General features: G+C 48.1%; 1 protein-coding gene across 2 annotated transcripts in view; it reads right to left on the bottom strand.

The window, feature by feature from the left end:
- Nucleotides 1-23,506, bottom strand: part of Fchsd2 (FCH and double SH3 domains 2) — a 321,476-nt gene that overhangs the window by 260,767 nt on the left and 37,203 nt on the right. The window contains exon 1 of one of the 2 annotated variants that reach the window (XM_063262816.1): nt 10,691-10,770. The exons of the other annotated variant lie outside the window; for it this stretch is intronic. The gene's annotated coding sequence lies outside the window, so the exon portion shown is untranslated. Of the gene's footprint in view, nt 1-10,690; nt 10,771-23,506 lie in introns of those variants that run through there. 2 annotated transcript variants of the gene reach the window in all.

Genomic DNA, 23,506 nt, shown 5'->3' with positions numbered 1-23,506 from the left:
GGTTGGGGATTTAACTCAGTGGTAGAGTGCTTGCCTAGCAAGCGCAAGGCTCTGGGTTCGGTCCCCAGCTCTGAAAAAAAGAAAAGAAAAAAAAAAGGAAGAACGGCATTTTCAAGAGCTGCCCAGGCCCCCAAACATGCTGGTCAGATGGAGGACAAACCAGGGCCAGCAGGATGGCTCAGCGGGCGAAATGCTTCTCTCTCAAGGCTGGCGACCTGAGCTTGATCTTTGGTCTCCATGGTGAAAGAAAACTGGTGTCTCTAACCTACATACACACCCACCCTCTCACACATATGATAATAATAAAATTATTGTTAATAAAATAATAAAATTATTGTTTTTCACTAAAGGACAAAGGACTCAGAAATTTGACCTGTTGGAACATCATGCAGGGGTTTCTCCTGTGATGTGAGATGGCTCTAGCAATGCACCGTTCTTTTCCTCAGAGGAGCAGAGAGGTGTTATTGCTGAGGCAGATGGGGACTAAAAGTGTGGACAAACAAAGATGTGGGACTGAGACTCGCCTCTGAAAGCAGAAGTCAGAGAAAGAGCCAGGCTCAAAGTTTCCACAGAAAATCCACCAGTGAGCTGGTCTCTTCATGCTGATGCATCCACATTACCGAGGAGGGTGCCAAATGGTCCAGCATTCCCTTCTCTCATCCGAAAGACCCCTTCGGAAAGAGATAGAGGGGGGATGTCTGCAGGAAGGGGAGAGGGCTTCTCCAGGACCTGCTTACTAAGCCACAGCGCTCCAGCTGTCTGCTCTGCTGCTCTGGGAAGGATGCGTCCAGGAGGAAGCAGGCTGTGTACAAAAGGTCTCCAAGGGTGTTTAAGGGCCAGAGAGTTCTGAAAATAGGTGGTCTCTAGAGGTGACTCTGTGAACAAACTTGTTACTTTGTCAGGACTAGCGTATGATGCAGCAGCCTGAGAGAAAACCAAGAAAACCCCCTCCCACTGTCCATACCGGCTTCATATAAAAGGTTTTGGAAGCTACAAGGGTAGGAACCAGAGAGCCAGCTCACAGCCACTGTGACCCACACTTAGAGGTGAAGCTAGGGGACAAAAGGGCAGACTGTCACCACCCAGAGGAACACTTGATGAGGTGGGGGTGAGGTTAGGGTACAAGTGAGGAGTCCTAAAGAACCACACACATTGCCTGTATGGAGAGACCACCAGATCAACACCCAGGGTGTACTGTCCACCAGAGGGAAGTTATCTGTGGAAAAATTTGTCCTCCTCGCTTGAATTAGTTAAACAAAAATGGTTGGGCTTCCCCTGACAGCTCATAATTCGCCTAGCTCAGTCTCCTGGCTGCTAGGATTACAGGCCTGAGCCACCAGAAAAGAGAAGTTGTAAACTGGGCTGAGGACAGGAAGTTCTGTAAGTTTTATGTTCAGAAAAATGGGGGAGGGCCAGGCAGTGGTTGTGGGAGGCAGAGGCAGGTGGTTCTCTGTGAGTTTGTGACCAGTCTGGTCTACAGAGTGAGTTCCAGAACAGCCCAGGCTACACAGAGAAACCCTGTCTCAAAAACCCCAAAAAAGTTGGGTTGGGGGAGTATGACAGAGAGCCTTGGGAGAAACCACATACACACATACCCGCATGCACACACACACACACACACACACACACACACACACACACACTTGTTCTCTACCTCAGTGGGCTACCAGCCAAGTACCTGTAATGGGACAGTGTATTCTTACCAGGGTGTCTCCCAAACTCCTCACAGAATAGGCCACCTGTAGTCACAAGGCCACTGCATGGCATGCTGACCAAGGCCCAGGTTCCCTTTCCACGGTTCACAGTGTGAAAGCCCCAAGCTCCTGTTGTGAGAGGAAGAGTGAGTGGGACTTAAATTTTCAGATATTTCATAATCCCCACAATAACAGCTATGAGTTGGGGACTGACAAGATGGCTAAGCAGGAAAAGGTGCTTGTCGAGCAGTGTGAGTTCAGTTCTTCAAACCCATGTAATAGGTGAGAGGAGAAAATGGATTCTACACACACACACATACACACACACACACACACACACACACACACACACACACACACACACCATAGCATGAGCACCACAATTGCACCATACATCAAACACACACACACACCATAGCATGAGCACCACAATTGCACCATACATCAAACACACACACACACACACACACACACACACACACACACACACACACACACGACACAACACTTATGAGGCATCCCCAGACACCCAGAGGCCCAGGGTGCCACTGGAATGAGCAGGAAGTGGTAGAGAGATGGAAGAGAAAGAGAAGCAGATAGTGTTTGCACAATGAAGAGAGGCAGAAGTAGACTCGAGGGGAGTGAGAAACAGCCTGCTGTGACGGTATAGTAGCCAGTGATGCTACCTGAGGCCATGGTGAGGTCCTGCCCTGGGCTGCTTCTGGGGGCCATGTTTGGGTCCATAGTCCTACAGCGGTGGGAAGTGTCTATTACCACCAAAGGCCAGGGTGACATCCCTGGTCTGGAGGCTACCTGGGGTCATGTTGATGTCTGAGGGCTGTGCAGAGCTGGCCTCCTGTAGTTCAGCCAGGAAGCACAGTAGCCCTGGCCCTGGTTGCAGGGGTCGGGAGAGGTGAGGGTTACTGGTGAGCTACATGAGGGTGAATGCAGGAGAACTGGCTTGAGCTCTTATCTGAGCAGCATGGGAGAACTGGCCCCAAGGGCGAGAAAGCAGGACAACTGGTCCTGGCCTGCACTGGCTGCAGTACTTGGAAGAGCAGGCCCACACTTTGCCTGGGCAGCACAGTAGAGCTGGCCCTGGTGGCAGGGCCATGGGTGAGCTGTCCCCACCCCTCTTCGGATCTGGCAGAACCAGAGCTGCAAGATCTCCAGACACAATGACAGGATATCCAAGAGGAGTCCAGTGGGGGTCTTGTACTGACGGTATAGCAGAAGTCAGAGGCCCTGACCAGATCAATGACTCACTGCAATGATCGCTTACAATAGCAGCTGTTTGGGCAAAAGTGTCCCACATCACACACACACTATGACACTGCAGCTTCCATAGTGAGATTTTGTGTGTCTGCTTTCTTTTCTGGGGAAGTTGCAAGGGTATGTATGAAGGGTCTGGAGATGAGTGTGATTGGCGTGTGTACTGGTTTAAATAGGTATGGCCCCATAGACTCATGAATGATTGGCCCATAGGGAGTGGCACTATTAGGAGGAGGGGCCTTTTTTGGGAGGAAGTGTGTCACTGTAGATCTCCTATCCTCAAGCTATGCCCAGTATAGCACAGTCTCCATCTGCTGCCTTTGGATCAAGCACAGAAGGCAGAGCCATGTCTGCCTGCACATTGCCATGCTTCCCGCCATGATAATGGACTGAACCTCTGAAACTGTAAACCAGCTCCAATTAAATGTTCTCTTTCATAAGAGTTGTCTTGGCCATGTTGTGTCTTCACAACAATAAAACTTTAAGACCAGGTACATGATGTGAAATCCATAAAGAATCAATAAAAAGTTAAAAACGTTTAAAATAAAGTAAAAAGTAAAGTCAATGGCTGTGGTGATGTAATATCGTTTATCCAAGTCACCTAGAGAACAGAAGCAGGCAGATCTCCGAGCTTGATCTACATAGCAAATTCCAGGTCCACGTGTGCTCTGTCTCAATCAATCATCGATCAATCAGTCAACCAATCAATCATAAATGGTGGTCCAGAGTAGCAGGGCAGTGTTCAATATACTACTGTAACAAAGAGGAGCCAAGAAAGGGGGGAAAGGCCGAGAGTCCCCAAAACAGATCTAGGGGTCTGTACCCTGGATGAGCATCAAAATGGAGAGAAAACAGGACTTGGCACTTTTAGAAGAAAAAAAGTCCTGTCTGATGGGGAAGTTTCTGAAGAGAGACTGTGAAAGGGAAGGAACCCACAAAAACCCCTCTACTCTATGGCTTATACAAAAACTGGGTACAGTAGCCATAGCCGTCAATCCCAGCACATGGGTAGCAGCAGCAGAAGACCTCTGTGGGTTCAAAGCCAGCCAGTTCTAGGCCAACTAAAGCGCCACAGTGAGACCTATGTCCAGAGAGAGAGAGAGAGAGAGAGAGAGAGAGAGAGAGAGAGAGAGAGAGAGTGAGAGGTGTCAGCTTGAGGATGGGGTAGCTAGCTAGTTAGGGTCATGCAAGCCTCTAGCACTGCAGAAACTGTGGGAATCCATGCCTAAGATCTCAGCCCTGGGGATGTCAATACAGGATGATCAAGCCCCTTATGACATTGACTAAATAGTGAGCTCAAGGTCATCCTGGGCTACTAGAGACACTTGCTTGAAAAAAAAAATAGCATTTGGATCAGAGTACATTAGGTTGTATTTGTATTGTCAATACTTGGAGGGCAGATGCAAGGAGGTGTGTATAAGTTTGAGCTAGCCTGGTCTACATAGTAATTTCATACTACACTGGCAATGTAGGTTGACTCTGGCTCAAAAAAAGAAAACAACAGTCAGTTCCTCCTGTCACAGAGCAGAGTGGGAGATTGTGAGGACTGTGCAACACGAACCTGGGCTGGACCCTGGGACAGAAAGGACAGGACTGTAAAGTATGGAGTTTAGTTAACAGTAGTTAGAGATCAGTGCAAGTGTCTTAGTGGAGACAAATGTACCACAGGAATTAAAGAGCTTAACAATGAGCGATACTGGGTAAGGAGGATAAAGGTCCCAACTTTGCTAGTTTTCTCTACATTTAAACTTAATTCTTGGTCTGGAGAGATGGCTCAGTGGTTAAGAACACTGACTGCTCTTCCAGAGGTCCTGAGTTCAATTCCCAGCAACCACATGGTGGCTCACAACCATCAGTAATGAGATCTGATACCTTCTTCTGATGTGTCTGAAGATAGCTACAGTGTACTTATATATAATAAATAAATCTTTAAAAAATATTTATTTAAACTTATTTCTTAATAGAGATTGTTGCTTCAAAACAGCCTACATCTCCTTGGCCCCTGAGGAGACTGACTAACTTCTGTGTGGGGTTTGCATATGTAAAGAAGCACTCATTGTCCCCAGGTGTTTCGGTGGCTCTGGTCTAGTGCAGGGGCATGAACAGAGCCACATCTTGACTCTTAACTCCTCCAGTGTCCTATGTGGATGTGGTAGCATCTGTGCTGTCCTTCGCAGGGAATTCAGCATGTGACAGTCACCAGGTGGAGGACAGTGGCCTTTATCCTTTCCATGGCTGGAACCTGTTGAGTAAAGGTCACTTTGATGTTCCGTGGCCAATGGCCTTCAGAGCCAGGAGAGTTCTTAGGGCAGAAAGAAGGAAAGAACCTCGGGAGGAGGTAACAGAAAGGCCTGGCACTGCATCTGAGTACCTAGGAATCCAGCCATCTGCAGGCATCTGCCTATGTGCTTAGGCCCAGGAATCGTGTAGGGAGGGCTTTGGGCCACAAAGGAACCAGGGACTGTCAAGGCTTTATCCATAGATCTGTAGCCCTGCTCCCCTCAGGATCTGCTTTGGACTAACATTAGCATTCCACCCCTGGAACCAAGAACTGCCCACTCTAAGGCCTCTTTGTTTCTGTTGGAAGGAGGTCCTGCTACAGCCCTATTGGGTCAGTGCTGGGAAGACTCAAAATAGGACAGAGATTGAAGGAACTTTTAAAGCGTCTGTATTTTGCCAAGCCCTAAAACTGGCCCTGGGGTTCAAGATGACTCAACCCCTCTCCCTAGGGACACTTGTGTGCTGATGAGTGTATAGACTGCTGTGGGCAATGGGGCTGGGCTTGAGGGTGACCAGAGGAACCCCTACTCTAGGAGGCGGCCACCTAGCCACACCTCCCTAGACTTTTTCTTATTTCCGAACAGATGGGGCAGCTTTGAGTTCTGAGTGCGGCCGAGAGTCTCCAGGAGGAGACTAAAGTGCAGATGGGGCTGGCCCTGATGGAGGTCCAGCGGGATAAACTAGGTTTCCCACTGGGGCAGCCCTCTCTCTGATTGAAGGCAGCAGCTGGGCATAGCCTTGTAATGATGTTTTCATGGGTCTACTTACTAGTCTGTCGCTGGCCCCCCAGGTGACTGATTGTGTGCACATATGGGTGTGACATTGTGACCAACCCAGCAGGGCCCTTCTTCCCTCTTATGCCAGAGCTTGGGACGCTTTAGTACTCTGGATACATCCCCTAGGACAAGGAACAGGCTAAATTTCTCTGTGCCTGTTATTCAATCTGCATTGCGTGTTTCTATAGAGCTTCTTTAAAGGGAGTTTCTCAGAGGCAGGAGGATGAGAGCATGTGCCCACAGTACTCACCATTATTCGGGGAACTCCTCTGACAAATGTCATTTTTGGGGGGACAGGGTGAAACAAGATCTCACTATGTGGTTCTGGCTGTCCTGGAACAAACATATGAGCCACGCTGGACCTCCCTCCCACGTGGTGGAAAAGGCATGTCCCCAAGTACCCAACATATTAAATGAAGTGAATGGGTTCCTAGTGGAGAAAATCCTAAGACTTCCACGGAGAAGCTTCTAGAGAGACTCTAAGACATTTAGTGTCAAGAAGAGCAACTGGGGTAGTCTCATGGGCTCTTTGGTCTTAGATAAGGTAAGGAAGTAGAGACCTAGAGACCGTGAGGGTGGAGTTCAGAAGTTCTGACAGGGAGTGGGCAAGGGCCGAGACACTTGCTATGAGCAAGCAGACTGAAGTCCAGACTCTACCTGGGAATATGACACCATGGGAACCTTGGAGCCCAGATCATCAGAGCCAAAGGGGCATCAGAGCCTGTTGCAGCTGCAGGGACGGGAAGATTGAAGCCTAAAAGGAGAAGGCCGTGTCTTAGGCCATTTGGTGCATCAATAGCAGGGACCAGCTTCAAGCTGGGGTCCTGCATCTCAAGATAGATCATTTCCCTGCTTGTTTTTTAATCACTGTGATAAACACAATCACAACGACCAAAGACAAGTTGTTGGGGAGGCAGAGGGTGGGGGGAGGGGAGCTTATTCCAGCCTATAGTCTCTAGTCTGCAATGAAGGCAAGTCAGGGCAGGAATACAAGGAACCTGGAGGCAGGAACTGAAGCAGAGGCCATGGAGGAACGTTGGTGTCCTTTGCCCCCCACAGCTTGCTCTGCCTGGATTCTTTTTGTAGTAGTTGTTCTGTTTGAGACATGGTCCCTCTATGTGGCTCTGGATGTCCTGAAACTCACAGATATCCCTGTGCCTCACCTCCTGAGTATTGGGATTAAAGGCATGGGCTACCAAACCAGATGTCCATCGCTTTCGGATACTGCCTGCACCCACCTGCCCAGGCGTGGCATGGCCTGCAGTGGACTAGGTCCTCCCACATCAATTGTCAATCTAGAAAATGCCCCCACAGAGCTGCCTAGAGGTTCCTTATTCTCAGATAACATGTGCCATGTTGACTGTGTGGTTCCTCTGTCTTATATTTCAAATAACAAACTGAATTGCAGAGAAAAGCAGGTCTTGACAGAGGACTCAGTCAGAGAGCCACAAAACCAGCCACCAGATCCAAGTGTCCTGACCCCTCAGCCCAGGGCTGCTCCCTCTGTATCATTGTCTCCTGGGGGAGAGGAAAGAGCAGTCCCATTTGCAGAGTCCTTATTATGCAACAAGGCTGTGACACATGGGCCTTTCTTATCTGAATAACCTCAAAGGCAATCACCTCAAAGGCAAATGTTTTTGCCCACATTAACAAATCAAAGAAAACAGGTTCAGAGAGGCAAAGCACCTTGTTATTGGCCACATAGAAAGTAGAGACTCAAGCCAATGTGTGTCCACATTCCACCTGTGCCCTTCTCTTTTCTCAAACTGTATTGAGTTGGGGCCCCTGAGTTGGTAATTGTAAAGGTGTATAGAGAGAGGAAACCAGGGGCAAACTCCAGCACCAGGCTCCAGCTGTCAACTTATGCCAACAACAAAGATCAACAAAAGTGACCTTGGGACAGCAGGCTGTACCTCCCACTGACGGCAGGATTTTTTTTTTCTTTCTGATGTACATTGATCCTCACCTGGCAATAAAGCCACGAAGAACAAACAGCTGGTAGCCAGGGTCCTGTTGACACCCGGTAGTTACAGGTTGGGCACTCTTGACTGAAACTTCAGTTCTGAAGACTATTTAAGATATGGGGTCCTGTCATGGCAGCTCAGAAGGTAAAGGTCTGTGTCATTAAGCCTGATGACCTGAGTTCCACCCAGGATCCACATGATAGAAAGAAAGAACCTACTCCTGAAAGTGGTCCTTTGACTTCTACATGGACACAGAAGCAAATGTGCACAAACACACACACCCCTACACAAATTAAAAAATAAAAAACCAAAAACAGAGAGACAGAGAGAGACAGACAGACAGACAGACAGACAGACAGACACACACACACACACACACACAGGGACACAGAGAGACAGACACACGGGGGGTGGGGGGGTGGGGGTAACTCTTTCTCTCCTAACATAGACAAGTTTTTTGGACTTCTGGTCTACCCAACAAAGGCTAGAAATCATGTCTATCTATGTATTCTCCAGCTGTACTCATTTGCCCTTGCTATCACATTCTTACTCCTTAGCTACAGAAGCAGTCCTCTGTGTGACTGGCCTTCTTACTCAAACCTGTGATAGCTCCATGGTTTCCTTCCACTGGGGCCCAAAGCCAATGTCCACATAGCCCTAGAACTAATAAGCCACAGACTTATTTATGCTGAAGGGATAATGACCATTTGACCTGCTTTGGATCTGCTCACCTGGGCCGAGCCTGTGGTCCTGACATTCCTAAGAAATGTGTCCAAAGTGCCAAAGAACAGCCAGCATGAGTCACCCACCGAGTTCTCTATGCTCTGCTATGCAACCTGACACAAAATCTACATCTGTGCATCTCATCATGTCCCTGTCCTCTCAGATCTCAACCCTTTTAAAACTGGATCCAAGTACAGCATCTTGTATTTCTCTTTTAATTTCCTTCTTCTAAGCAGTAGTAATTTGTGCAGGGCGTGGTGGCTCATACCTTCAATACCAGCACTTGGGAGGTCAGAACATAAAAATGAAAATTGTCACGAGTTTGAAGCCAGTCTGTGTTACGTAATAAGTTCCAGGACCAACAAATATAAGCCATTCGCAAGGCTATGATCAGTTTATCAGCAATCCCTCTAAGTATTGTCTCTTTTTATGCTTAAGGAAGTCTCTCTGTGTGTGTGTGTGTGTGTGTGTGTGTGTGTGTGTGTGTGTGTGTGTGTGTGTGTGTTGTTGTTGTTGTTGCTGCTGCTGCTGCTGCTGCTGCTGCTGCTTTGGTTTTTTGAAAATGGGTTTCTTCTTGTGTATCTCTGGTGTCCTAATAATTGTTCTGTAGACCAGTCTGACCTTGAACTCACAGAATCTTTGTGCCTCTGCCTCCTAACTGCTGAACTTAAAGGCCTGGGCCACCATTGCCAGGCCTACTTAAGTATTGTTTGTTCACATTTTGTTTTTGAGATCTACCCAAAGTTAAATGGTGCTGGTTAAAGAGCTGTGTGCATGCTAGACCATTCCTCTGTCAGCTGAGCTACAACCCCAGACCTCCTTTATGAATAAGACAGGGATAGCTGCAATAAAGGATCCTGTAGGGATCCTGACAGTTTTAGGGTCCCCAGCAACAACTGTTCAGGTGACCATGAGCCTTATCAGGGCAGGACTCTTGTCTTGAGGCAGGATTAATTCAAGGTTCAGAGAAGGGAACGTTGGGTGCAGTCCCCATGGTGCTCTGAAGGACTTCCTGCCCACTGTTTCAGAGGAGATTCAGAGCCCAGCACCCCAGCTGTGACAGTGCCATCGGGAAGCTGCAGGCTGTCTGGCCTTGCTTGGATAGATGTTTTCCTGAGGAAGAGGCTATGCCAGAAACTTCAAACACTCTCTCAGCATCTCTGTCCCTCAAATGTGAATTACCAACTCTCTCAGCAGATGGCAGATGGAGAAACTGAGGCTCACTCGGGTTGAGAAGCCAAGCCTCTCAGATGAACTCCAAGCTTCTTTAACACAGTCATCACAGGCTGGACCTGCGGTCTGTTGTGAACTCCCTTAGGTGGTTTGAAGAAGAAACCTCCGAGGACTGGATGCCTGTTTGGTTGTGAAGATGGACCTTCAAAGCTTATGTGAAGTTGTTTAGCCAGGAGGGTTCCAGAAAGGCTGACAGAGGAGAGTAAGACACTAGCCTGTGAGCTTCACACCCTCTGGACTTGAAGCGAAGTCCTGGCTCCTGTCTGGGCCCAAGGCGGGTTGTTTAGGAGCTGGGTCTGGCTGCAGATCAGAAAACAGGGCCCACCCTGGCCCAGAAGCTGGGCCTGCAGGCGAGTCCAAGCTAAACCACCACACAAGGGTCCATTGTGGTCTCTCCACCCGACCCTGGGTTCTGCCAGCCCTTCCGGCTCCCGGAAAATGTTTTCCTTCTGGCAACTCCCAGGGCAGCCTGCCCTTGGCCAAGATGCTGACTGGCCACACCTCCTGTCTCTCCCACTCAGTGGAGATTCTGGGGACTGGTAGCCCAGAGTGCTGGGGTCAATCTGCTTGTCACACTCAGGGTTCCTAAAACTTGGGGAAGTGAGCACACCAGGACCAGAATCAGAACCTCGCACTTCATAGCCATGTTTTCCAACAAGGAGGCAAGAGGGTTTGGACCAGAGAGGACAGCCGCTGTCTCCTCATAAAGCCTTAGGTGGCATTCTGAAAGGAATAACGATATTCATACCTGTTCTGGGAAAGCTGGGTCCCCAGGAAACAGCCGGGACAGGCTGTGGGTTTCCTGCTTCTTCTGGCATCCAGCCTTGAAATGCGGAACTGTAAAAGCAGGCACTGGGTGCTGGTAGGACGGCTCAGTGAGTAACACTACTTGCTGCAAAGCCAAACAAACTGAGTTCGGTCCCCAGGACCCAAAGGATGGAAGGAGAAGCAACTCCTGATACCCTGAAACTTGTTTGTCAGGATGTGCGCGAACACACACACACACACACACACACACACACACACACACACACACACAGAGAGAGAGAGAGAGAGAGAGAGAGAGAGAGAGAGAGAGAGAGAGAGAGAGAGAGAACAGAGAACGCCGGGCACGGATGTATTCTATGATGTTGTGAGGAGACCAGGCGCACATACAAGGGGTGATGTTGTGAGGGCAATCAGGATTGGAATTTGAGACTTCATCTCTGGCTGCTCACGCCAGAGGCTCCACGTTCTGGGTTTCCTAGACTTTTACCCGGGCAGACAGCGCCACCTGGGGCCCAATCTGTGGGACTTGAATCCCTCTGGATGTCCCACTACTCTGAACTCCCTGGGGATAGCAGGACTGAGCTGGGCCCTGGGGATAAAAATCGGATTCCCAAGTAGGCAGGCTGCAGGCACAACAGTAGAGGACCACTCTACTGGATGAGAAGGCCTTGAGGAATCAGGGATGCTTTGATGGGGACCTGCAGGGTGGAGGCCGCAGGTTTGGAATTGGGCCTTTGAAGAGTTTGCAAATTGCCCTGCAAGAGCTAATGGTACTCAGTTCAGGAACACGCTATGAAACACGCGGAGAGCTTGAAGCGTTGGCACATGCTGGTTACAGCATTTGGTAAGTAGAGGAAAGAGGATACGGAGGCCAAGTTTATAACAAGCTGCACAGCAAGTTCGAGGCCAGCCTAAGCTATGCAAGACTCTGTTGATGACTCAGAGTGTAAGAACACTGTTCAAGCATGAAGACCTAAGTTCAGATCCCATCACTACGGTTTTTGTTTGTTTGTTTGTTTGTTTGTTTGTTTGTTTGTTTTTTAAAATAGGTCTGTGTTGCTCTGATGAAACACCATGACTAAAAGCGACTTGGGAAGGAAAGGGTTTCTTTCTCCTTACGGCTTACAACAGATCATTGGAAGGAAGTTGGGGCAGGAACTAAAGCAGAAACCACAAAGAAATGTTGTTTCCTGGCTTACTCCTCAGGGGTTTGCTCAGTCTGCTTTCTTATACCACCAGTGCCCATTTGCCCGGGAGTGGCACCGCCCCAATGTGCGGGACATCCCATGTCAATCACTAACTGCCTACAGACAATAGGATGGATGGAGGCATTTTTTCAACTAAAATGCCTCTTCCCTGATAACTCCAGCTTATGTCAAGTTGACAAAGCCCCTGAATTTGGCCAGGAGAACCTGGGTCCTCTGGAAGCGTGGCAAATGCTCTTAGTCATTCAACCATCTCTCCAGCCCCATACTCTAGCATTTTTTTTAAACCTCTTGTTTTCCTCTGTTCACTGAAGAAAATTTACAAAAATAGGAATGTGTATGTATGTATATGTATATGATGTATATGTGTATATATAATCTGTCACCCTACACCTTAACTTCCCGCTGCTGGTATTATGGCATTAATTGTCCATCCGAATTTTCAGTCCCGTCTTCACAGACTCAGCCCGCCCCTTCTTCAGAAGCTCAATATGCAGAGGATTCTGTACATCCACAGACTCTTTCTTCTTGCCATTGTTCCCCAGGCGACGCCGCATGGCATCTGTTTGCATTGTGTTAGGCGTCACACGTAATCTGGAGGTGGTTTGCATCCTGCAGGGGACTAATGCACAGCTGTGCGCGCGCTATGGCAGTTCTTGGCAGCGACGCGAACATCTGTCTGTACGGGTGCCTAGAACTAGTCCTCCGTGTACACTGAGGATCGGTTGTATTTCTTAAAAAAAAAAAAATAGGAATTTACAGAGGTTGGGAAGACTGCTCAGCAGGTACATGTGCTTGCCAGTGGGGCTAACAACCTGAGCTGTTTTGAGAGAGGTTATTGCTAATTACTCAGAGTGGTCATGAACTCATCCAGTAACCCAGACAAGCTACACACACACACACACACACACACACACACACACACACACACACACACACATACTCGCGCGCACGCACATGCAAAACCTGTAGTTGGGATTACAAGTCTGGTTTGCTTGTTCCAGACAAGGTCGTTTGAGACAGGGTCTAGCTATTCCTAGATGTTTGCCTAGTACGCTTGAGACCCAGGATTCCAGGCCCAACTGCTATGTGCTTGTAAGCCCAGCATCTGGGAAGTGAAATAGAATCAGAAACTCAGAGTCACCTTGAGGTACCTAAGGCCTTGTCTGAAAGTAAGTAAATGAATAAATATCCTAGGCTCACTCGATCCTCCTGCCTCAGCTTTCTAGCAGCTGGGACAACGGTTGTGTTGTTGCTCCATGTCTGGCTATCAATGCTTTCAAAATATTCACAGTCATACAGAATCATCACTACACTACATTCACTTTTAGATCATTGGTAGAACCTCAAAAAAAAAAAAAAAATCCATGCCCTTTAGAGATCACTGCCCTATCTCTGCCTCCCTGCTCCCTGCACCCCAGCCCTAACCGGTCACAAATCTAATTGCTATCTTGACAGATTTACCTATTCTGGACATGCTGTGTAAATGGGCTCTTCTGTGACCCACCTTACGTGTCAGGACTGCCTGTTTCATATGGTATATTAGTCCCTCATCCGTTTTCAGGACATGCAATGGTCTATCACCTGGATATGCTACATTCTGTTCAGTTGTTCATTAGTGCACAGATATGTGGGTCAAGTCCACTTTTTTTTTTTTTAACGATCATGAGTGATGTTACTGGAAACATTGATGTTCTTGGAGAAATAAGCCAGCAGACAAGAGCAAATAGTGCTCTTGCAAGGGATCTGAGTTCAGTTTCCAGCACCCATGTCTCGAATCTCACATTCCAGTTCCAGGGGATCTAACTCCTTCTGGATTCCATGGACATTTTTGAACACACAAACACACGTATAATTATAAAAAAATAGTAAAAAAAAAAAAAGAAAGAAAGGAAGAAAGAAAGAAAGAAAGAAAGACAGACTTGTTCTGGTTTTGGAGGAAGAGACATTATTGTTTTAAAGATTTATTTTATTTGCAATAATGCATATGTGTCTGTGCAAGCATATGCCATGTGCATGTAAGCATCTGCTGTGTGTACATGGTGCCCTTGGAGGCTTGCTGGAGTTACAGGCAGCTGACTCCTCTTTCTTCTTTTTCTTTTTTTTCTTTTTTTTTTTGGGGGGGGGGGGCTGGGGACTGAACCCAGGGCCTTGGCAGCTGACTCCTCTTAAAGAGCAACAAGTGTACCTAACTGCTAAACCACCTCTCCCATCCCGGCTTCTTTTCATCTCTTCTGGGGATGTGGAATAACCAAGCTGGCTTTGCCTCTCCACCCTCCTAGGAGGGAAACTGTTCAGGCTTACAGTCATTCTGTGTTAACTGTCTGAGCAGCTCCTAGATTTTTATGCCCTCAAAGTATAGTAACCATCCAGTTTTACCTCCCAGCCAGGAGTCTATTAGGCTTCTGATCTCCCCACTTCCCTCCTAACCTTAGTTGTTGCGTGACTGTTTCATTACGGCCATGCTCAGGGGGAACAGGGTGATTTCCGTTGTGATTTTATTGCATTTCCCAGGTGGTTAGTTAGCAAGAACCAAGCATCTTTTCCTGTGTTGATTGTCCACCTGTCCATGCCCATTGGGAGTGTCTCATCGGATGCTTTGCCCACTTAAACCCGACTTGCTGCTTGTTATTGAATTCTAAGCGTTCCTTTTTAGATACAAATCACTCAGATACATGATTTGCCAGTATTTCCCCATTCTTCAAGTTGTCTTTTTTTTCCTGATAGAAGACCCCTTCTATTTTGTAAAGGTCTGTTTTATTACTGGTGGAGAGTGTCTTTAGTAGGTAGATGCATTGAAATAACGTTTAGGTGACACCATGTCTGAAGCATGGGCAACTGAGTAACCAATTCTACAAAAAAAAAAAAAAAAAAAAAACAACAACAACCCAAAAAACAAAACAAAACAAAAAAAACCCAAAAACAACAACAACAACAAAAATCAGCTCACAAGCACCTGAATAAACATTTAAAATATAGTTCTAGGAAGCTGGGGATGTAGCTCAGGGCAGTGTTTACCTAGGATGTATGAGGCCCTGAGTCCAGGTCCAGCACTCAGGAGGTAGAGGTAAGAAGAACAGGAATTCACCTTCAGTGCCTTGGCTACAAAGTGAATTCATCCTGGGCTACATGAGACCTTTAAAAAAAAAAAATCAAAGAAAAAAATGCGTTTTTTATTTGAAGAGAGAGAGAGAGAGAGAGAGAGAGAGAGAGAGAGAGAGAGAGAGAGAGAGAAACCAGCACATGTGTGGAGGTCAGAGGAGAACAACTTAGGAGACTCAGGTCATCAGGCTTGGAGGCACACACCTTTACCTACTGAGCTACCTTGATATTCTTGGGGGGAGGGGCATGCCAGCTGGTCTCTTGGGAATATATCAAGGCCAATATTTTACTTTCTAATTCCGGGGAAGGCCGGGGTAGAGCCTCCAGCATGAAGGCTCTTCTCAGCTACCAAAGCAGACAGTGTAAATTTCCCAGAAGGCCTTAGGGGCAGAACCTAGCCATCCTATTAAATTAGAGATTCTATCCTTTACCAGAGTAGGTCACCAGAGTGGGGTGCCTGGGAATCCAGATAACACCTAGTGTTGCTTAGTGGTCATAGCTCCCTGCCAGCCTTGACACTGTCGAAGGTCATCTGGCCTTTTCAGTGATGAGGTTACACACGTTGACCACCACATCAGGCTAAAATGAAACTATCGTACTAGTGAAAAGGTAACTATGTGGCCTGTCTTTGGAGCAGCATGGCAATTCCTCAGATAAATTTCTCTGATAAGCACAGAGTTCCCATAAATTTAGAAACTTCAGCCCAGCACTCTGAAGGCTACATGGTGAGACCATCCTTCCAAATCAAAACAAAAAAATTTAGAAACTTCACTGCTTAAGTGTACAGCCAAGCCGGTCCATGGCTCCCACTACTTATGTAGGGGAGGTCTGCCTCATCTGGCTTCAGTTGGGGAGGTGCTTGGTCCTATGGAGGCTTGATGGCCCAGAGAAGGGGGATGCTGGAAGGGTGAGGCAGAAGTGAGTGGGTAGGTAGATGGAGGAGCTCCTCTTGGAGGCAAAGGAGAGGCAAACTCAAAATATAAAAAATAAAAAATGTAGGTTGTCTTTTATCCTAGGTCCGGCACCGCAGTGCCCCAAGATATCTGCTGGATATCTTAATTCTCAGTCAGCAAAGCCTCTCAGCCGCTTTGCTCCATCCCATATCACACTGCTGAAGGCCTCTCTCTGAGCCATTAGCACTCTCTCTACCTATCTAGTTCCCAAGGCAAGTTTCCATGCCAGAAACACACATCCCAACTCAGTGGTGGCCCAAACCAGCCGCCCCACACTCCATTACACTTAAATCTACACATGAAAGAACACACAACACAATGACCTTTGACCCAATTGATAAGATATAATTGCTCACCTAAACATACAAAGCCCAATACACATCCATCCCTTAAAAACATTCGCAACAACCTGTAAAGGTATAGCATGGAATCCATATTCTCCTGCCACAGCTTCTCTCCCTGTCCCTCCTGTCTCTTCCTCCTTTCCGTTCTAGTCTCCTCCTCTTCCTTCAAATTTTTCTCCCTCCCTTCCTTCCTTCTCATCCAATGACAGGCCTCCTTCTATCCTGTACCTGCCCTCACCTGTATTTTACAAACTCAATGGTGAGAAGGTTCTGGTGAAGTCACCTGATTCCTGAGTACTGACTAGGCAGCTGTCCTTCGGGCAGTGGGATTAGCATCAAACTCCAGGGCAAACCACAACAGTCAGGAATGCAAGAGGTACACAGATGTACATGCATAACAAAACACACACACATATAGAATAAAGTAAAGGATTTAATTTCAAAATGTAAACACAGACAGAGAAACCAGGTGTCACATACCTATTATCCCAGCACTCAGGAAGCTGAGGCAGGAGGATTGCAAATCTGAAGCCAGTCTGAGCTTCCCAATGCATTTCATAAGATACACTGATAGTTCCTGGCTCAAAAGTCCAAGAACCAGGGATGAAGCTCTGGTAGAATGCTTGTACCGTGTGCTCAAGGCCTTGGCTCCCTCCCCCGTGTAGCCCTCCAAAAGCAAATGTCAAATCGAGGCTAGGGACGCAGCTCAGTGTAGTGAAATGCTTGCCTAGTGTGCAGGGAGCTCTGCTTCAATTACCAGCATCATAATGCCAGGCAGAGTGATACATGCGTGTGATCCCAGCAGGCAGGAGGTGCAGGCAAGAGGAACGTCCTTGGCTGTATAGTGAATTCAAGGTCTAGACTACAAAAGATCCTATCTCTCTGCGTGCACACAGAGTACTATTTAGTCACAGAAAAGAATGAAACACTGCTATTTCCGGACTATCTGTGACTTAGATGAAACCCGAATACATTACACTAAGGAGAAAGAGCTAGACACCAAAGAGGGTACGTTGTATAATTCTGATTCTGGTTATGGGAACGATCCAGAACGGACAAGTCCATACAGAGAGAAAGCAGACTGAGGGTTTAGGGTGGGATAGGAGAAATAGAAGAGAGGCCGTTTATGAATGGACACGCACTTTTGTTGAGGAAGATGTTATAAACTGACCGTGGTGCTGACCAGAGAACATTGGAGAACATAGTAAATATCATTGACACACACTTCACCATTTCTATTACTACTAGTATCTTGTACCCTTTCTTGAGACAGGATTTCACCATGTATCACAAAACGGCCTCCAAGTTATTATGTAGCATAGGCTACCATCCAACTTGTGGCAATCCTCCTGACTCAGCCTCCAGACTGTGGGAACCACCATACCTGGTTTACACAGAGTATGTTAAATGCGCAAATTATATGGCACATGATACTTATCAATAAAACACACATGTATGAATAAATCAATGTAATTAAAATACTTTTTGCGAACAATTTCAGTATTAAATTAAACCCCATGCTAGCATTTTTAAATGTCTCGAACACTTTCCTTTGAGCAGCTGTGTATAGTTCACTTGGGCTCTATCATTGGACTTTGATGCTTTCTACTCATTCCTTTGTTTCAAAACATTTCAAACACAAGGGAAATGAGCAGCACAAGGAGGCCTGCATCCATCTCTCTCTTCAACAGTGACCAGCACAACTCTTGCTTTTACAAGCATTGATTCAATAAACATTCTTGGGCAGAAGTTTTTGCCCACATTGCATGCTGTTTCCTTCCAATTGATACTGAATTCAGCTCATCTTAAATCATTTCCTCGAGCCTTCACAATGCCCTTATAAATGGTGTGATGATTCAGATCTGGCTTTGCCCTTGAGGAGCTCCTAGTCTGGTATGGGAGAGGGACACTGCATTGGAGTGACCAGTGGGGACAGAGGCTGTGTAACTGGAAGGAGCAGGGCTCTATTACCCAGGAGGGTCCTGGTGTAGAGGAATTGCCCCCATCCCGGGAGACTAACCTAGGTTCGCCAGCTCTGCGTTTCCTCCTTTATGCCACAGGGTGGCGCCAAAGTTATCTTTTCACCTTTCTCTGGGTGACCTTGTCTTGGTGATGGTCTCCTCGTAGCCCCAGACTTCTCATATGGTAAATGAAGAAGATAGATTCGGTGAATTCTCTGAAATCTAGACTCCCGATGAGGATCAGCTTTCTGCAGGAGGCTAGAGGCTCCACAGCACGTGCTTGGAGGGGGCTCGAGGATCCCCAGATCCCCAGAGAGAGCTCGAGGATCCACAGAGCGCCTCGATTCTGTCCCAGGAGAAGCTAATGGCCCCTTTGCCCTGTCCACTTTCTACAGAGGCCCATAGGAGCAGCTCTTTATTCTAGCAGCACACGTCTATGGAAGGCACGCTGGGGAGGAGAGTGGGTGGGGATCCACCTGGCGAAGCTGTTCTTCAGGAGTTACCGAGTGAGGACAGCTTAAGGAACGTGTCCTCGATTCAGGAACAAAGTTATGACTGTAGGTGGAGGAAGTGAACGTGAGTCACCGTAGACTTCCAGAGGCCAGGCCTGACATCCGGCCCAGCCTAGTGGAGTTTAGGTCCCCAAGGGCATTAGCCTATTGGGCACTAGGAGGATGATTCTCGTATAGCTGAGGGCGCTTTGACAAAGAAGGTGGGGTAGAGTATGGGAGGTGGGGTGGGGTGTGAGAGATGGAAGGTGTTTACTTTCCAGAGGGCTTTTGTAGTAAACTAGGCCCACTAGTTTGACTGCCTCTTCAGCCTGGGCCAAGCGGGAAGAGCCAGGGGTGGGATGAGGGGTGGGCGGAGCCGGATGCTATCTGTCAGGGTTGGTTCCCAGAGACCTCTCTAGGCTGTGACCTAGCGCCTCTCCTCGGTCCTCTCCAGACTTCTACTTAACCCTGTCACTCCCAAGTCACCAGGGGAAGGCAAGGCCCCGCTCACACATCCTGAGGGCCTACTGTGTGCCAGGCAGGCCTGGAGTGGAACTCTTCTTGAATTCAAACTTCCTCCTCACTTCACAGAGGAGGAAGCAGAAGCTGGCCAGCAGAGGGAAGCCTCATGCCCGAACTTGTCACCTTACCTTTCCCCACCCTCGCAGCTTGATTTCTGAATCACAGTGCATGACCTTAACCCATCCTCCCAGGCCTGCCTCTGCTTCCCTCCTGCACTCCCCAAGGCCATCTAACTGTGCAGTGCTCTCAAGGTCACCCTCAGGAGTTGGGTGTGCTGATGGACGCAGGCACAAGTGGAGGTCCCAGCCCTGTCTGCTGCTGATTTGCTGTGTGACCTTGAGCAAGTCCCTTAAATCTCTGAGCTTCAGTTTTGTCTATTCATTGGAGTTGTTAAGGGAATCAAATAAGATATCAAGAGTAGTCGAGGGGGGCAAGAAGGGGAGTGGGGGGATGGGATGGGGGGGACATAAGGGGATGGAAAGGGGGTTGGATGGGGAGAGGAACATCATTATAGAAGAAGGGTAGGGGGATGGAATAGGGGGCTTATGTCCGGGAAACCAGGAAAGGGAATAACATTTGAAATGTAAATTTAAAAATGTAAATTTAAAAACAAACAAACAAACAAAAGAGTAGTTGAGCGTTGTCTATAATCCAGCACTCAGGAGACCAACGTGAGAGGACTGTGAGATCTTGCCTCACAAAACCAAAACCCATATAAAAAAAAAAAAAAAGAAAAAGAAAAAGAAAAAATGTTTAACATTCTCAATGCCTTATCCGGGCATTGTGCTCAATAGAGATTAGACTTTGTTTAATTTTTCTCCCCTCTCCTTTCTCCTCCTTCTTTGCCGTCATTGTTATTTTGTTTTGCTTTGTTTTTTGTTTTATTTAGGGTGTTGTTGTTGTTTTTCAAGACAGGGTTTCTCTATGTAACCCTGGCTGCCCTGGGCGTGTGTGTGTGTGTGTGTGTGTGTGTGTGTGTGTGTGTGTGTGTGTGTGTGTTGGGGGGTTGTGAACGTGTGCTTTCATGCCCAGCAGAATCTGCATTTTCACAAGCCCCTCAAAGCCCTCAGGCAGACAAGGGTGGGGCTGCTACCCTGGGTGGAGAAAAGGCCCTGACTTTGGGACTGGTCACTGGTGTCTCCAATCTACTCCCAAGGGAAGCTTATCTAGTCCTCCTACACTCCTGGAGTTGGTACTTAGGTTTGTGGTTATCTAATTCAGCCTTGAGGGGACAGGTCGGTCCCCTTAACCCTGTCCCAGGAGAATATAAACAGCAACGCTCCTCCCTGGTGCCTCCCAAAGCTCTAAAAGGCTGGTGGCTGGCACCCAACTCAGAGCCCAAGGAGCTGGCCCCCTTGTCCTCCAAGCTCCTTTGACCTGTGCCTATAGGAAGCTGTGACTCTCGGCTCCCTGCATGGCGCCAAGTCCCTGCTGAGACTTTGGCTGGTCTCTCCACTTGCGCTGGGTGAGGACTCCATTCCTGGCACTGTGGGAGTCTACAGCTGGGGCCAGCTCCTGCTCCCTTTGCCTTGGAGCTAATTTTAGGGCCTCCTAGTCCATCATCTCAGCTCAGCCCCTGGGTCAGTTCCCAGCCTCTCAGTGGTGAGGTCAGTTGGGGTCTTGGAGGAGTGAGAAGGCCAGACCCAGCTTTGGTTCCAGAGGTGAAATTAGAATCCTTGTCCCCCATCCAGCTTCTCCCACCACTGCTTGGGAAGTCACCCTCAGAGCTAACTGGCAGGATATGACAAGAGTCATCCTTCCCCAGCCTGGTACATGCTCAGCCTCTCTGCAGAGACAAATGAACCATGTTTTAAAGTTAGAGAGAGCAGAGAGGACGGAACAAAGATGCCTGGGAGACTGGATGCCTCAATACTCATCTGCAGAACCCGAGAGACAGTCATGGCAGAGTTAGCACAAAAACTCAGGCCTCCCCAGCTGGGCTCTAGATCCTATGACCTGTGAATGACCATGTAGAATGACAGAGAGGGGGAGGCCCTTTCAGGGGTCCAACAAATGCCAGTTTCTTTCCTTTCTTTCTTAGGATTCTGCTTGTGACAGTGTCACATGACCTTGAACTCGCTATGTAGCCAAGCGTGACCTAAACCCCTGATCCTTCTCTTTCTACCTCCTGAATAGGTGTGTACCATCATGCCTTGCTTTGGAGGGGGGTGTAGGTATGGAGATTGGGAGACACAGGGCTCATGTAGCCCATGGGTGCCACCAACTCACTATGTGGCAGAGGCCGGCTTTGAACTCCTGATCTTCCTGAGTCTGCCTCAAGTGCTGGGATACAGGGATGGATCACCATGTTCAGTTACATGAAGTGCTGGGATTGAACTTTTGGGATTGGGCTTTTTGTGCAAGCTAAGCAAGGACTCTACCAACTGAGATATATCCTCAGCACCTCTGTCTTTTTGAGGGAAGGGGTTATTACTTTGTAGCCGAGGCTAGCCTTTGGATTTGCTACAATTCTGCACTGGCCTTCTGAGTGCTAGGCCTTGTACCTGTTAGGCAACTGCTACATCTCCAGCCCTCTCCTACGCAATAGGTATAAGGAACACGATCCCAAGATATATGGAAGGGGCAAAGGAGGTGAGAGGGGTTTAAAGACTGTTGGGGACTCAGCATACAGTGTGCCCACCCGGGGGATATGGTCTCTGTCAGCTGGGGCCTTCCTTGTAGAACCTCAAGCTCGCCCTCCCCGACCTCCAACCATCCCTACCCTGCTCCCTCTTGACCATGCTGCCTAGGAAAAGTAACTTGAGGCCGACCTAAGCAGTGGGCAAGGAGCTGTAAGCAGGGCTCAGAAGGAAGCTGTGGGACACACCCCCACCTCCTCACCAGCCTTTGCCCCTTCTGTCTCTGGACTGTTACTCCTTCTGGGTCCTTCCCACCCCCTCAGCTCTTCCCATGATCTCAGCTGGTCTCCAGTTGGCTCTTTCTTGGAGGGCTGACTGAGCATGATGCTAATTGTCAGGCTGCTGGCCAACGAGCTGCAGTTTAGTCTTCTGGAGTCTTCTCTCTCCTAGTAACCGAGGAACCCCTGAAACAATAGACTCAAAATCTTACATCTGAACCCCCAACTTCACATCTGTGAGCATCACCCAAGCTAGATGGGTCCCTCTCTGGGCCCCAGCTGCCTCATCTCTGCTCATTCTGGTTCCTAGAAGTCCTCTGTGGGCTGTGCCTGCCCTGTGGCCCTGCTGGTGCCCAGGCTCTGGCTGCAGGGGCCGTAAGAGGGAGGACCTGTGTGTGTTTGGCTGGCACTCAAGACAGATCCATCTTAAATTGTTTTGAAACAAAAAATTATAACCACCCTGACAAAATTGAAGATATTCTAAGAGACTTTTCTCCTTGACTATTGTGCTTATGGATCCAGGACCTTAGAATTTTTCTGGGAGAAGGAAAAACATGAGATTTAGTGTCTCCCAGTAAGAGATTTCACACCGTTCTGACAATTTGTTAGACCACTATGCAGGAAGGACAGAGTGTATCCCAAGCAATGATGGCCAGGACCTCAACTTGTCCAGAATTAATAGAGCTCTGCAAACCCACATCCCTCTGTGTAAGTCCAAACCTCATGTCGGGATCCTGAGGATCAACTTGGGCTTCACAGGATCTCTGGGCTCATCTTTCGATTGTGACCTCCTTACTCTGTTTTACTAATACTTGTCTGTTTAACCGGCTTGTTGAAGGTAGAAGGCTGATGAGGAACCATTGTGAACACACACACACACACACACACACACACACACACACACACACACCTTATTTACCCAGATCACTCCCAAAGAGGACTCTCCAAATGGTTGAAATCTAAAGATAAGAGGCCTTGTGGAGCAGGTTCTGCGGTGAGCCAAGGCTGACAATGAGTTGGTCCATAGTCATTGGATAGACAGGTGAGGTGAGCTGAGGCCACAGAGCGCAGGTCAGGCAGGGCCTCTGATGCCAGGCAAACAGATAACATGGGCAATGGTGAGACATGGAAGGGTTTTGCACAAAGACATGACAGCATTGGGATCCACCTCTGGCTGCTGCATAGAGTATGGATTGAAGGCGAACGGAGGAGAATGGAGGGGCCGTCTGCTTTCCAAGTTCAAGTGCAAGAGATGAATCACGAATGTGGACATGGCTGTGGGAAATGAAAAGTGCACAGTTCCGGGACACTGAGAGCAGTGGGCAAAATTCACAGAAGATTGGATGGGCACCCGAGAAGTG

The sequence above is a fragment of the Rattus norvegicus genome, chromosome 1, assembly GCF_036323735.1.
Source record: "Rattus norvegicus strain BN/NHsdMcwi chromosome 1, GRCr8, whole genome shotgun sequence".
In the NCBI taxonomy this organism is placed as follows: domain Eukaryota; kingdom Metazoa; phylum Chordata; class Mammalia; order Rodentia; family Muridae; genus Rattus; species Rattus norvegicus.
This window is presented reverse-complemented; position numbering and strand designations above follow the sequence as displayed.